Here is a 13,246-nt window from a genome sequence, read left to right as displayed (position 1 = left end):
CCTCTGAAAAGTTTTTTATTTTTTAATTATTATATATGGTTCATGTGCTGATCCGGAAAACAGCAGGCCAAGTCCAGAGCACATTACCGGCATGTCATCCAGGTCTGCCTTATTAAGGGCTTATCAAGATGTATACAAAAATTCAGGATTATAATGATTCTCCACCACACTTTGCAAACTGATACAATCATAGAATCACACAGAGTTGGAAGGGACTCTGCCTTCTAGTCCAGCCCTCTGCCCAGTGCAGGATCAACCTAGAGCAGGGGTGTCGAACTCATTTGTTATGAGAGCCGGATCTGACATAGATGAGACCTTGTTGGGCCGGGCCATGTGTGTCATAAAATGTAATGCCAGGGAGTGGAGATAAAAACTTTATAAGGAACACAAAGACAAAGGTTTTTTTTTTTAACTTAAAATAAAAACATGCTTAAAACATTAGCACTCTTGCCATATTTTGTTTATTTAACAGTGTCTGATAGCTGACACCTCTTGCTCTGAATGACTGCATCAAAATGTCTGTGCCGTCGCAATCTTAAGTATGCTGTTCAGGTGTGTATCTGTAAGCCGCAAACCTACGATGACGCAGCAGCAGCAGAACTGGAAGCAGCAGCAGAAGACAGCAGATAGAAGCCCTCCGGGGGCCTGATCCAGCCCCCGGGCCGCATGTTTGACACCCCTGGCCTACAGCATCGCTGACAAGTGTCTGTCCCGTCATTGCTTGAAGTCTGCCAGTGAGGGGGAGTTCACCACCTCCCTGGGCAGCCCATTCCACTGCTGAACTACTCTGACCGAAAAATTAAGCAATCCGTAATGATCTGCGGTGGCTCAAGTGGTTAAGACGCTGAACTGCAGGCTGTGGAAGGTCGGTAGTTCAGGAGTTAGAGACCTGAGTGTGCCGCATGACGGAGTGAGCTCCCGTCTCCAGTTCCAGCTCCTGCCAACCTAGCAGTTTGAAAGCAAGAAATTGCAAGTAGATAAACAGGTACCACTTCAGTGGGAAGGGAACAGCGTTCCGTGCGCCTTGGTGTTTAGTCATGCCAGCCACATGACCACGGAAATGTCTTCGGACAGCGCTCGCTCTTCGGCTTGGAAACAGAGATGAGCACCGCAACCCTAGAGTCGGATTCGACTGGCTTTCGAGCAGGGGAAACCTTTGTCTTTGCCTTTAATGGTCTCCAAGGTCTTTCTCACATCTTCATCCTAAGATTTTCTTTTCTTTTTGGGACCGGAGATGGTGGAGCCAAGCATATTTCTCAGTTATGGATGGTTCAGAGCAATGTTGGCCCTCATCCATAGGATACCCAGTTAAAAAAACAGAAGTATCAGAAAGAATTCTTCACAGATAAAGATGGGTCGCCGTCAATGCTCCCTCTTAGCTGTGGAGTCTCGTGAGCAAAAATTCTACTTTGTGAGCTCCTGGCATTAAAGCTGTGAGGTGAGCCATTTGGCTACCACATGAATTAGTTTGCTTTTGAGCCCTCCTTCCTCACAAAAATGTGTGAGCCGGGGGCTAAAAAGCTGTGAGCTAACTCACACTCACTCAGCTTAGAGGGAACACTGGTCACCGTGTAAGTCTGCCTGTGGCAGTAGAAAAAAAGCAAGACTCCAGGAGCACCTTAAAGGACGAACAAAATGTGCTGCAGGGGAGGAGCTTTCGTGAGTCGCTGCTCACTTCTTCAGGTATTTGAAGAAAGCTCCTCCCCTGCCATGATATTTTGTTAGTCTTTTAAGGTGCTCCTGGAGTCTTGCTCTTCTCTACCTCTTCTGGTAAGATCACAAGACAAGAACTTGCGGCCGCAATGCTCCCTCTCAGCGGTGGAGTCTTGTGAGCAGAAATTCTACTTTGTGAGCTGCTGGCATTTAAGTTGTGAGTGAGCGATTTGGCTACTGAATAAATTAGTCTGCTCTGGAGCCCTCCTTCCTGAGCTAAGACGAAAATCTGTGAGCCGGAAGCTAAAAAACTGTGAGCTAGCTCACACAAACTCCGCTTGCGGGCACTCCATGGAATTGCTGAGCCGTCGGGTTAGAACAGATAAAAGGAAGTCCTTCTTCACCCAAAGAGTGATGAACACATGGAATTCACTGCCACAGGAGGTGGTGGCAGCTACAAGCATAGAGATCTTCAAGAGGGGATTGGGGAAACATATGGAGCAGAGGGTCCATCAGTGGCTATTAGCCACAAGGTACAGATAGGAACTCCCTGTCTGGGGCAAGGGATGCTCCGTATTCTTGGTGCTTGGGGGGGGGGCAACAGTGGGAGGGCTCCTAGTTGTCCCGGCCCTGCTGCTGGACCTCCTGATGGTCCCTGGTATTTCTAGTCACTGTGTGACAGAGTGTTGGACTGGATGGACCATTGGTCTGATCCGACATTGGCTTCCCTTATGTTCTTATACAGGGCCGCCCCCAGCTTATTTTGCACCCTAGGCGAGGATCCCTTCTGGCGCCCCCCAGGGAGAAGCAGAGGTGGTGTTCCATGGCCTTCCTCTGCAGAGCCTTCCTTGGTGGTCTCCCATCTAACTATCAACACTGCTTAGCTCCCAAGATCTGTTAAGACCAGGCTATACTGTAGCATTCCACATCCCCTCCCAGTCTACTTTTGGGCCTCTCCAAGTGTTAAACGGCCTTTGCATCAGAAGAGGTCTCACCAAAGACGGTTACCTACCTTCCAGTCAAAAACAGATAAGGATTCATCCCCCCCCCCACGTACACCTCCTTGCCGAAAACCTCCCAGCCTTTAGAGCATCTCTCCGGCTCTGGATTTTTGCAAGTGACAGAAAAGATATCATCTCAGCTCTGTGGGCTACACGATGATCGACAGCTCGAATGCACAGTGGGAGTGGGTCTTTATTCCTGCAGACGCTTTCAGATTTGGAAAGTGCTTCGGTACATGCGTCTCTATATAAAATTCTATACGTTTGCTCTTAGCAGATTCGTTTCATAAGAACATCAGAGACGCCAATGTTGGTTCAGGCCAAAGGCCCATCCAGTCCAACACCCTTCTAACCCGACCGCTCAGCAATTTCATGGAGTGCCCATGAGTTCATGTATTATGAGAAAGGAAGAAAAGTACCTCTTTCTCTACCTGCTCTACCCCATGCATAATTTTATAAATCTCAATCATGTCACCCCTCAGTCATAGTTCCTCCAAACTAAAGAGCCCCAAGCGCTTTAACCTTTCCTCATAGGGAAAGTGTTCTAACCCTTTTATCATTCGAGTTGCCCTTTTCTGCACTTTTTCCAAAGCTATAATATCCTTTTTAAGGTGTGGTGATCAGAATTGCACACAGTATTCCAGATGAGGTAACACCATTGATTTATATAGGGGCATTATGATATTGGCTGATCTGTTTTCAATACCCTTCCTAATAATCCCCAGCATAGCATTGGCCTTTTTTATTGCAGTCGCACACTGTCTCGACATTTTCAGTGAGTTATCTACTACGACTCCAAGATCTCTCTCTTGGTCAGTCTCTGCCAGTTTGGACCCTATCAATGTGTATTTATAGTTAGGATTTTTGGCTCCAATGTGCATCACCTTGCACTTGGCCACATTGAACCCCATTTGCCATGATGACGCCCACTTGCCCATCCTCGACAGATCCATTTGGAGTGCCTCACAATCCTCACTGGTTTTCACCACCCTGAACAACTTCGTATCACCCGCAAATTTAGCCACTTCACTGCTTACTCCCACCTGCTGGAGACTCCACCTGAGTCTTCCTGCATTTAAAAAGTATAAAGAAAAAGCAGCCTGATTCAGAAGAGTTGTTTTCATGGCAAAGTTGTGTGTTCATGTGTACTTACAATACCAGCTCCTTCATAAACTGAGTACTCGTGTGTTTTCCTGCCAGTCATAGAATCACAGAGTTGGAAGGGACCTCCAGGGTCATCTAGTCCAACCCCCTGCACAAGGCAGGAAATTCACAAATACCTCCCCACCACCACCACCCCAGTGACCCCGGGCAAAAAAGATGACCACCACATCCCTGCAAAACAGACTCTTCTCCCGAGACCTTGACATTTATGCAATTATGAATGATATCTAATAGCAGTTCTGAGCATTGGTATGGCTCACATTCAAATGCTCAAAACGTTTCATATGCACTTTCCCCCTAGTGCTCCTTACAACACACCTGTAAGGTAGGCCAGGGTCTTCCCCATAGGGCAGGTAAATTGCTCATTTGCTTCAATGGAAAAGGGCTGCCCCTGGATTCCATTGCATGAATGGAGTCACTCCCCTCCCCCGGATAGCATCGGGGGAACACTTGCAGGGTGTTTGTATAGTGGTGTGTGAGCATGTATTTATTATAGTGCATGCCCCACAGTTGATAGCTACTGAGATATGGATTCTGCAAATCTCCAAAATGCCTCAAGATGTCATGTAAACAAGATTGTAATCACTGGCCAGCTTAAAATCATAGAGTTGGATGGGGTCTCCGGGGTCATCTAGTCCAACCCCTTTGATATAGTGGTTAAGAGCAGCGGACTCTAATCTGGAGAACTGGGCTTGATTCCCTACTCCTCCTCCTCGTGCTGCCGGCTGGGTGACCTTGGGTCAGTCACAGTTCTCTCAGAGGTTTCTGTTGTGGGGGAGGGGAAGGCGTTTATACGCCACTCTGAGACTCCGAGTGAAGGGCAGGATATAAATCCCATCTCTTCCACTTCTTCTTCTCGTCATTATTCATTTTTATTTATTTATTGCGTTTCTAGTCATGTATGGCTGCGAGAGTTGGACTATAAGGAAGGCCGAGCGCCGAAGAATAGATTCTTTTGAACTATTTATTTATTTATTTATTTTATTTATTAAGATTTATACCCCGCCCTCCCCGCAGAGCGGGCTCAAGGCGGCTTACAAGGGGAAAACCCATATAAAACAGATAAAAGCAATAAAACATTAATGACAATTAATAAAAGTTATACTCAATTTAACAAGATGGTCTCCGGATGGTTCTCCAGGGTGATGTTATCCTATAGCTCAACCAGGTAAATCCAGTGGCCACGCAGAAATTGTGGCAGATCGTCCTGGGCCATCCTTAACCCCGATGTTGTCCACCTCATTGGTGGGGGTGGTAGTGGTGGCCCCTGTGTGAAAGCCTGGCGGAAGAGCTCCGTCTTACAGGCCCTGCGGAACTGCATAAGATCCCGCAGGGCCCTGATCTCCTCCGAGAGCTCATTCCACCAGGTAGGGGCCACCACTGAAAAGGATCTGGTCCTAGTTGTGGCGAGTCTTGCCTCCCGGGGGCCTGGAACCACCAGGCGATGTTGTGCCCCGGACCGAAGTGCTCTTGGGGGTACATATGGGGAAAGGCAGTCCCTCAGGTAAGTCTATGGTGCTGGAGAAGACTCTTGAGAGTCCCTTGGACTGCAAGAAGATCAAATCAGTCAATCCTAAAAGAAATCAACCCTGACTGTTCCCTGGAAGGCCAGATAATGAAATTGAAGCTCAAAGACTTTGGCCACCCAATGAGAAGGGAGCACTCACTGGAGAAGAAGTCCCTGATGCTGGGAAAGACTGAAGGTCAAAGGGGACAGCAAAGGATGAGATGGTCAGACAGTGTTATTGGTGCAACAAACATGAAATTGAGCAAACTTCAGAGGACGGCGGAAGACAGGAGGGCCTGGAGTGATCTTGTCCATGGGGTCGCGAAGACTCGACTGTGCGACTGAACAACAACAAATTCCCACCCTATCCCGTGATGGGCTCAGGGCAGCTCATAACCGAGATAAAACAATAAACATACGATGAAAAACCAATTAAATAAAAACAGGATGGCAGCAAAAAACAACATTGGCCCAGAGCAGCCTAATACCCTCCCTGTTAGGTGTAAGTAGGACATTAGGCATCTGTAAGCCCACTATGGGCAGGGGAGGCCGAGTCGGTAAAAAAATCCGCCACCTTAACCAAAGGCCTGGTGGAACAGCTCCGCTTTACGGGCCCTGCGGAATTGTAACGAGTCCCGCAGGGCCCTGATCTCAAGGGGGAGCATTTTCCACCAGGTAGGGGCCAGGGCAGAGAACGCCCTGGCCCGTGCTGAGGCTAGCCAGTTTGGTGTAGTAGTTAAATGGGTGGACTCTAATCTGGGAGAACTGACTTTGATTCCTCTACTCCTCCACTTGCAGCTGCTGGAGGACCCTGGGCAAGCCATAGTTCTGACAAGAATTGTCCTTGAAAGGGCGGTTCTCTCAGAGCTCTCTCAGCCCCACCCACCTCACCGGGTGTCTGTTGTGGGGAAGGGGAAGGGAAAGGAGTTTGTAAGCCGCTCTGAGACTCCAAGTGAAGGGCGGGGTATAAAGCCAATCTCCTCCTCCTCCTCCTCCTCCTCCTCCTCTTCTTCTTCTTCGACGTTCTTTGACGTTCTTTGGGCCAGGGACTACCAGTAGGTGTTGCTTAGTGGAGTGCAAGGTCCTCCAGGGCATATATGGGGAGAGATGGTCCCGAAAGACCATTGAGGACACCTGCTCTAGAGAGACTCACAGTCGTCACAGGTTCTCTCTCCCGTCAGTCTCTCTGTCTTTGCCCCGTACTCGCCGAAGCACCAATGACACCACAGCGACGTCACAATGTCAGCCTTCTGCCAAGGCTGGCAGCTTATAAGCCAGAGTGTCAACCCCCTTAGGAAGACCCCCTTCCCTCTCTCTGGGAACCATCACCTCCCTTCTGGAGGGGTAGGGTGGGAGGTGGGGACGGCAAGGAACATCTGAGGACACCTCTAACATCTCTCCTTTTGGTTATGGAACTTGCTTTGTCCAACGACTCTGAACCGAGAACCCTGCCCAAGGAAGGGTGAAGCCATCATGCCCTGCGTGGCCAGCCCAGGTTCTAGAACTCAAGGTCGGTCAAGATGCTAGATCCTAGGAACGTGCCTGAGAAGGAACTTTCAGAAGAATCATGTGAGCTGGAAGTGGCAGCTGTCCTCCCCGCCTCCTGCCTCCAACATCTGGACAGCCGTGACTGGAGAGAACGCATCGCTTGCCTGGAGGCCTTCGAGGAGGCCGTGGAGAAGATGGAGAAGGACCAGGTGCCCTGCCAGGCGTTGGTGAGGCTGTTGGACAAAGAGCCGGGATGGAGGGAAACCAAACTCCAGGTGATGCAGAAGAAGCTCCGGATCGTCACCCTCATCGCCCAGAAGGGGAAATTCTCCAGAACCGCCGCTCAATTTGTCCTAGGAAACCTTGTGGATAAGATCGGGGACGTGATCTGTGGAAACGACACCAAGGAAGCCCTGACCGCAGTGGCCGAGGCGTGCGGGCTGCCTTGGACGGCAGGAAGGGTCACTGAAGCGGCCTTCTCACAAGACAGTCCCAGGACCCATTCGGAGACCCTCAACTGGCTGGCCAGCGCCATCCAAGACTTTGGCTTCGATGGCATGGAAGCGAAGGCCTTCGTCCATTACACGAAATCCGCCTTGGCCGCGGCGCACCCGGACGTGCGGGCTTCGGCCTTCAACCTCCTGGGGGTGATGTACTTACACGTGGGCGCTCCCCTGAGGGCTTTCTTCGAGGACGAAAAGCCACCTCTCCTCTCCCAGATCGACGCTCAGTTTGAGAAGGTGAAAGGCAAGGGCCTACCCGCTCCCACTCGCGGCAGCCACAAGTTGTGCGGGGAAACGGGGACCGAGCAGAGAGGGGGAGACGCGCAGCTCTGCAGGGGGACGGATGTGGTGGACCTCAGCAAGAGGCTCTCCGCGGAGCTGATGCTGAAGATGCAGGACGCGAGCTGGAAGGTCCGCCGGGAAGCTCTGGAGGAGCTCTCCAGAGTCCTCGCCGAGGTCAATTCGATCCAGCCCAGCATCGGGGATCTCCCGCTGGCCTTGAAGACCTGCTTGCAGGACTCCAACAAAGCTGTCGTGAAGCAGACGCTTGTGGTCCTGCAGCAGCTCGCCAGGGTCATGGGACCGGGCGTGAAGTACCACATCAAGACGCTCGGCGTCCCTCTCGTTGCTGTTTCCAAAGAGAGCAAGAGCAGTGTGAGGGCCGCGGCTGTCAAAACCGTGGAAGCCTGGGCCGAGCAGGCGGGCATGAAGGAATGGCTGAACGAGGAGGACCTCTCGGTGGAGACGAAGAAGGAGAATTGCCCCCCAAGGCAAGGGATCCTGGGGTGGCTGGCCGAGAAACTGCCCTCCCCCGGTTCGGCCTCCGCCGACTTGGTCCGCTGTCTGCCTCACCTCTACTCGTCCCTGGAGGATCGGCACGAGGCGACACGCACGGCCGCCCACGAGGCCCTGCCCTTCTTCCTGCTTCATCTGGGTTCCGAGAAGATGTCCGAAGCTGCTGGGAAACTGAAACCGGCTTCCCGAGACAAAGTCTTGCTGGTGCTGGAGGACACCAAAGCCGGGTGGGCAGTCAAGCCCGCGACACCTCTTGGCGACCCACTTTCCAAGTTACCACAGAACAAGCCTTGGCCCAAGCTTCCTCCTCCTCAACAGAGCAATCCGGCCTCCTTCCCGGCTGAAAATATGGGCTCCACCGAGCTGGTCTTGGAGGCCAAAAGAGCAAAATTGGAAGGAACCGTCTCCAAAGCGAAGAGGACGCCGGGCGTGAAGACAAAACACGGCCCAAAGGAAGACAGCAGCATGGTCGGGCCCATTTTCATGCTCATCCCCAAAGCCAAAGAGCAACGGATGAAGGATGAGAAGGCCTTGAAGGTGCTGAGGTGGAACTTCGGCACCCCGAGTAGCAAGTACGTGGAGCAGCTCAAGGCCCAGATGTGCGGCTGCCTCTCGAGTGGACTCCAAGAGGAGCTCTTCCACTCCAACTTCCAGCACCACATCCGCGCTCTGAGCATCATGACGAAGCACTTGGAGGCGGAGAAGGAGGGCGTCATCGGCTGCCTGGACCTCGTCCTGAAATGGCTGACCCTGCGGCTCTTCGACACCAACACGTGGGTGCTGATGAAGAGCTTGGAGTATCTCAAGAGGCTCTTCGATCTGCTCATCCGGGAGAACTACCAGCTGACGGACAGCGAGGCTTCCTCCTTCCTGCCCTACCTCCTGCTTAGGTGCGGCGGATCGTGAAGCAGACGATCCTCGTCTACCCGGTCTCCAAGACTTTCTGCTTCCTCCTGGAGGGAGCCAGGGGCAAGAACCCCAACCAGCGGGTGGGATGCCTGGAGGAAGTGGGGTGGTTGCTGAAGGAGTGCGGCCCGGATGTGTGCCAACCCAACCCGAGCAAAGCTCTGAAGGCGATCGTCAGCTTGACCGGGGATTCCCACAACGCCGTCCACGGCGCCGCCTTGAGGGTCATCGCGACGGCCAGAGATGTGTACGGGCCCGAGGCCTTCAAGAACATTGCGGGCATCTCCGAGAAGCACATGAACTTTTTGGAGGAGAGCATCAGAGAGGAGGCGGCGAGGCGGGTCAAAGAAGAAAAAGCGTGCCTGCAGGTCTCCAATCTGAGCGTCGTCAGGTCAGGGTCGGTAGAGGTTTGCAAGCGAAGCCATGGGACTGACAGCCACATGGGGGAAGGATGTCCCTCTCTCCATCAGGACGGGACTGAGACAGACGAGGCGAGTGGCATGGCCGAGTGCCAGAGTCCCGCGTGGAGCGGCCACGTTCCCAGCCCTACGAGCCTCGAATCTCAGGCGAAGAGAAACATCGACATGGTTATCTGTCGCGTCGCCAGTGGCCACATCAGCACCAGCATTGAGGCTCTGGCAGAGATCCAAGAGGTCCTTAGGCAGGAGGACGTGGCGAGGACCATGCCCGGCCACATCAACCAGCTCTTGATAGCCACCCTCCGGCAGCTGAAGGCCATCTGTCGGCTCCACGTGGTGGCAGAGGAGGAGACGGAGAAGGGGAAAGTCATTGAGCTCTACGGCTGTGTCATCTCCTGTATGGTCTCCCTCTTCCAGATGGACAGCCTGGCTCGGGAAACCTCAGCCGGGGTGCTGAAGGACCTCATGAACACCCTCATCACCTTGCTGTTGGATTCTCCAGGCGGAGACCTTCCGGAGGGGAAGGAGGTCACCCAGTCCGCCAACCTCCTGATGACCAAGGTGCTGGAGAGATCGGACCAGACCAGAATACTCAGCTCTTTGCTGGGACTCCTTGGCGAGGGTCTGATGGCCTCCACCAGCCTTCTGGCCTTCTCAGAGGTGGTCGCCAAGTGTTTATGGAAGACCGCCAGGCTCCTCCCACAGACGATCAGTAGCGTCAACCTGGACCAGGTCCTGCTGGATGTCCATATCTTCATGAAGGCGTTCCCAGAGGAGACCCTGAAGCAGTGCCAGAGTCACTTTCCACACCGGGCCCTGAAGACTCTGATCCACACCCTCTGCAAGCTGAAGGGAGCAGAGATCTTGGATCACCTCGTGTTGATCCAGGACAGAGGCGAGTCTGAACTGGCGGCCTACCTGGAGAAGATGGTGAGACCCTCAGCGGAACAGGACCCGGCGGAGACGGAGAAAGAAGAGCCTTCTCCGCCGATGGAAGAGAAAGCCGACACCACCCTGGCGGACATCTTCAAGAAGATCAACTGCAAGGAGACGGCCAGGGCGGGTCTGGAAGAGCTCTACGGGTACAAGAAGGAGTTCCCCGAGGCCAACTTGGACCCGTTCTTGAAGAATTGCTCCCTGCTTTTCCGCAGTTACGTCAAGCACGGCTTAGCGGCGATAGAGTCAGAGAGAGGCGGGAAGCAGAGCAGCTGATCTCCTGAGAGGCCAGGTTTGAGAGAGGGTAGGTCCTCCCTACCTCAGCCTCTCAAGCCTGATGCCCCAGGTTCAAAGGGACCACCGCTTGGCCCGCAGGTTTTTCTTCCAGGCCGGGAAAAATCATTCGCGAGGAGAACAAAAGTAACCAATAAAACCAACCACCTACCTATGGGTCAGAAAGGCGTGGGTCTTTTGGCTGCGAGTGATATGCTTGGATTCTGGTTGTACGCTCCCCCCTGCAGAAAATGCGAACTGCTTATGTGGTGGGAATGCAACTGTAGCGCTTGTCAGTCTAAACTAACCCTGTATAAAGTGTTACCTGCACCTGTTCCCACACCCTCTAGGTTCGTAATGGTCTGGTGAGCGCCCCTTACCAAGGCGGGGGGGTCGAATGTTAAAAGTTAGCTGGAATGCAACACAAGGTTATTTAAACAATAAAATTGTTTATTGGACTTATCGAGGCTAAAAGACAAACAAGGAATACAAAACAGAGTACTTAAAGGTAAAGGTAAAGGTTCCCTTGCTCAAAAGCTAGTCGAATCTGATTCTATGGTTGCAGTGCTCATCTCCGTTTCAAAGCCGAAGAGCCAGCACTGTCCGAAGACATTTCCGTGGTCATGTGGCCGGCATGACTAAACACCAAGGCTTCCCACCGAAGTGGTACCTATTTATCTACTTGCAATTTCTTGCTTTCGAACGGCTAGGTTGGCAGGAGCTGGAACTAGAGACGGGAGCTCACTCCGTCATGCGGCACACTCGGGTCTCGAACTGCTGAACTACCGACCTTCCACAGCCTGCAGTTCAGCGTCTTAACCACTTGAGCCACCGCAGCTCCTTAAAAAACTTTTAAAAACTTACTTCCAAACGTAGGGCACCAGGTTAAAACAAGCCAGAGAGAATCTGCATTTCTTACTTCTTCCTTTCCCTTTCCCCTTTTCAATTAAGTTTATAGTAACTAGAAGAATTAATTTATAAACACTTAGCTTCGTGTTTGATGTTTGTAGTTGATATTTTCCAGCTTTGGCTTTAGGTTGTTGTCCTCCAATCCGTCCGTTGTGCTCCTCTTGTGCACGGCAAAAAGACAACGTTCCTTGCTGGCTTTCTCAACCTTTTTGCTTCAAGGCAAAAACCAAAAGAAACCCTAGAGAATCGCCACTTTCTCCGGTCGGGTTTAAGCCTTCTGCAAATATTCCCTTAGAGGGATATATTTTGGGATTGAAAAAAACCCCCCAAGAAAGGTTAGAGTTTAGGACAGTTTAGTGTGGAGCTTCTTCCACACACGTCTATCCTCGATGAGCACCGGCCGCCATCCTCAAGGAAAAAACTTAAATAAACTATTAAAAAACAAAACAATACTTCCTTCCTTAAAAAAAAGATAGTCAGTGGTTAAATATACAGAACAAAGATTTCCCCATGCACGGAAGATTCTGGACTGGCCCAGAGAAAGCACAAAAGACAGAGCCTTCCCTGGATCTCCAAGGGTCAGTGGCGAAATGGAGCTTCGTGCCTTCCTTTATGCCATATTGCTCACATACATTTCGATAGAGCTATAGAAATTATAAACGGCATCAGTTAATCGAACTGCTTTGGTAATGTGGGCCATTATGGCATAGGTCAGTGATGGCGAACCTTTTAGAGACCGCGTGCCCAAGCTGCGACCCAAAACCCACTTATTTATCGCAAAGTGCCAACATGGCAATTTCACCTGGATACTGAGGTTTTACTTTAGAAAAAACAACTCATACATTAACTTAAGATGATCCAAACAAAGTAAGGAAAACAATCCCAAATGCTTACATTTACTTAAAATTATTTGGCAGCGAATTCGACACTTTAATGATGGTCTGGGCCTGGCTGGGGCGATGGCACGCGTGCCCACAGAGAGGGCTCTGAGTGCCACCTCTGGCACCCGTGCCATAGGTTCGCCACCACTGGCATAGGTGATTGTTCCCATATTCCAGAGGCAATGGGTTTACCCTGATGTGATTAACACATGGAATTCACTGCCACAGGAAGTGATTAACACATGGAATTCTAAGAGTGATTAACACATGGAATTCACTGCCACAGGAAGTGGTGGCGGCTACAAGCCTGGACGGCTTCAAAAGGGAATTAGATGAGCATATGGAGCAGAGGTCCATGAGTGGCTATTAGCCACAAGGTATAGATAGGGGCTCTGGGGCAAGTGATGCTCTGTCTTCTTGGTGCTTGGGGGGGGGTCAACAGTGGGAGGGCTTCTAATGTCCTGGCCCCACTGGTGGACCTCCTGATGGCACCTGGTATTTCTGGCCACTGTGTGACACAGAGTGTTGGACTGGATGGGCCTTTGGCCTGATCCAACATTGGTTAGGTTCTTATGTTCTTATGATGCTTTCGCAAAACAATGCAAGATAGCACCTACATTTCTAAATGACAAACACAAGAATGTTACCGTTTCAGGATGTTCTTTGCTTTCTTGAAGCAAGGTAGCCAGCCAGGCACTGTCTCCTGGCTGGAGAGGTGACGTGAGTTTCGGCATGGAGGCAAACCTTTAGTATTGCAAATATTCTGGCTTCCTTGACTTAATGGCAGGTGCATACCAATCCTTTATTTCTA

At 51.4% G+C, this 13,246-nt stretch overlaps 1 pseudogene; it reads left to right on the top strand.

Moving 5' to 3' along the window:
* Window positions 1-6,564: 6,564 nt before the first annotated feature.
* On the top strand, window positions 6,565-10,648 carry LOC107113841 (annotated as a pseudogene).
* The last annotated feature ends 2,598 nt before the right edge of the window (window positions 10,649-13,246 follow it).

The sequence above is a fragment of the Gekko japonicus genome, unplaced genomic scaffold (genome assembly GCF_001447785.1).
Source record: "Gekko japonicus isolate JY-2015 unplaced genomic scaffold, Gekko_japonicus_V1.1 scaffold210, whole genome shotgun sequence".
In the NCBI taxonomy this organism is placed as follows: Eukaryota; Metazoa; Chordata; class Lepidosauria; order Squamata; family Gekkonidae; genus Gekko; species Gekko japonicus.
Note: the sequence above shows the minus strand (reverse complement) of the source record. Positions and strands in the feature narration are given on the sequence as shown.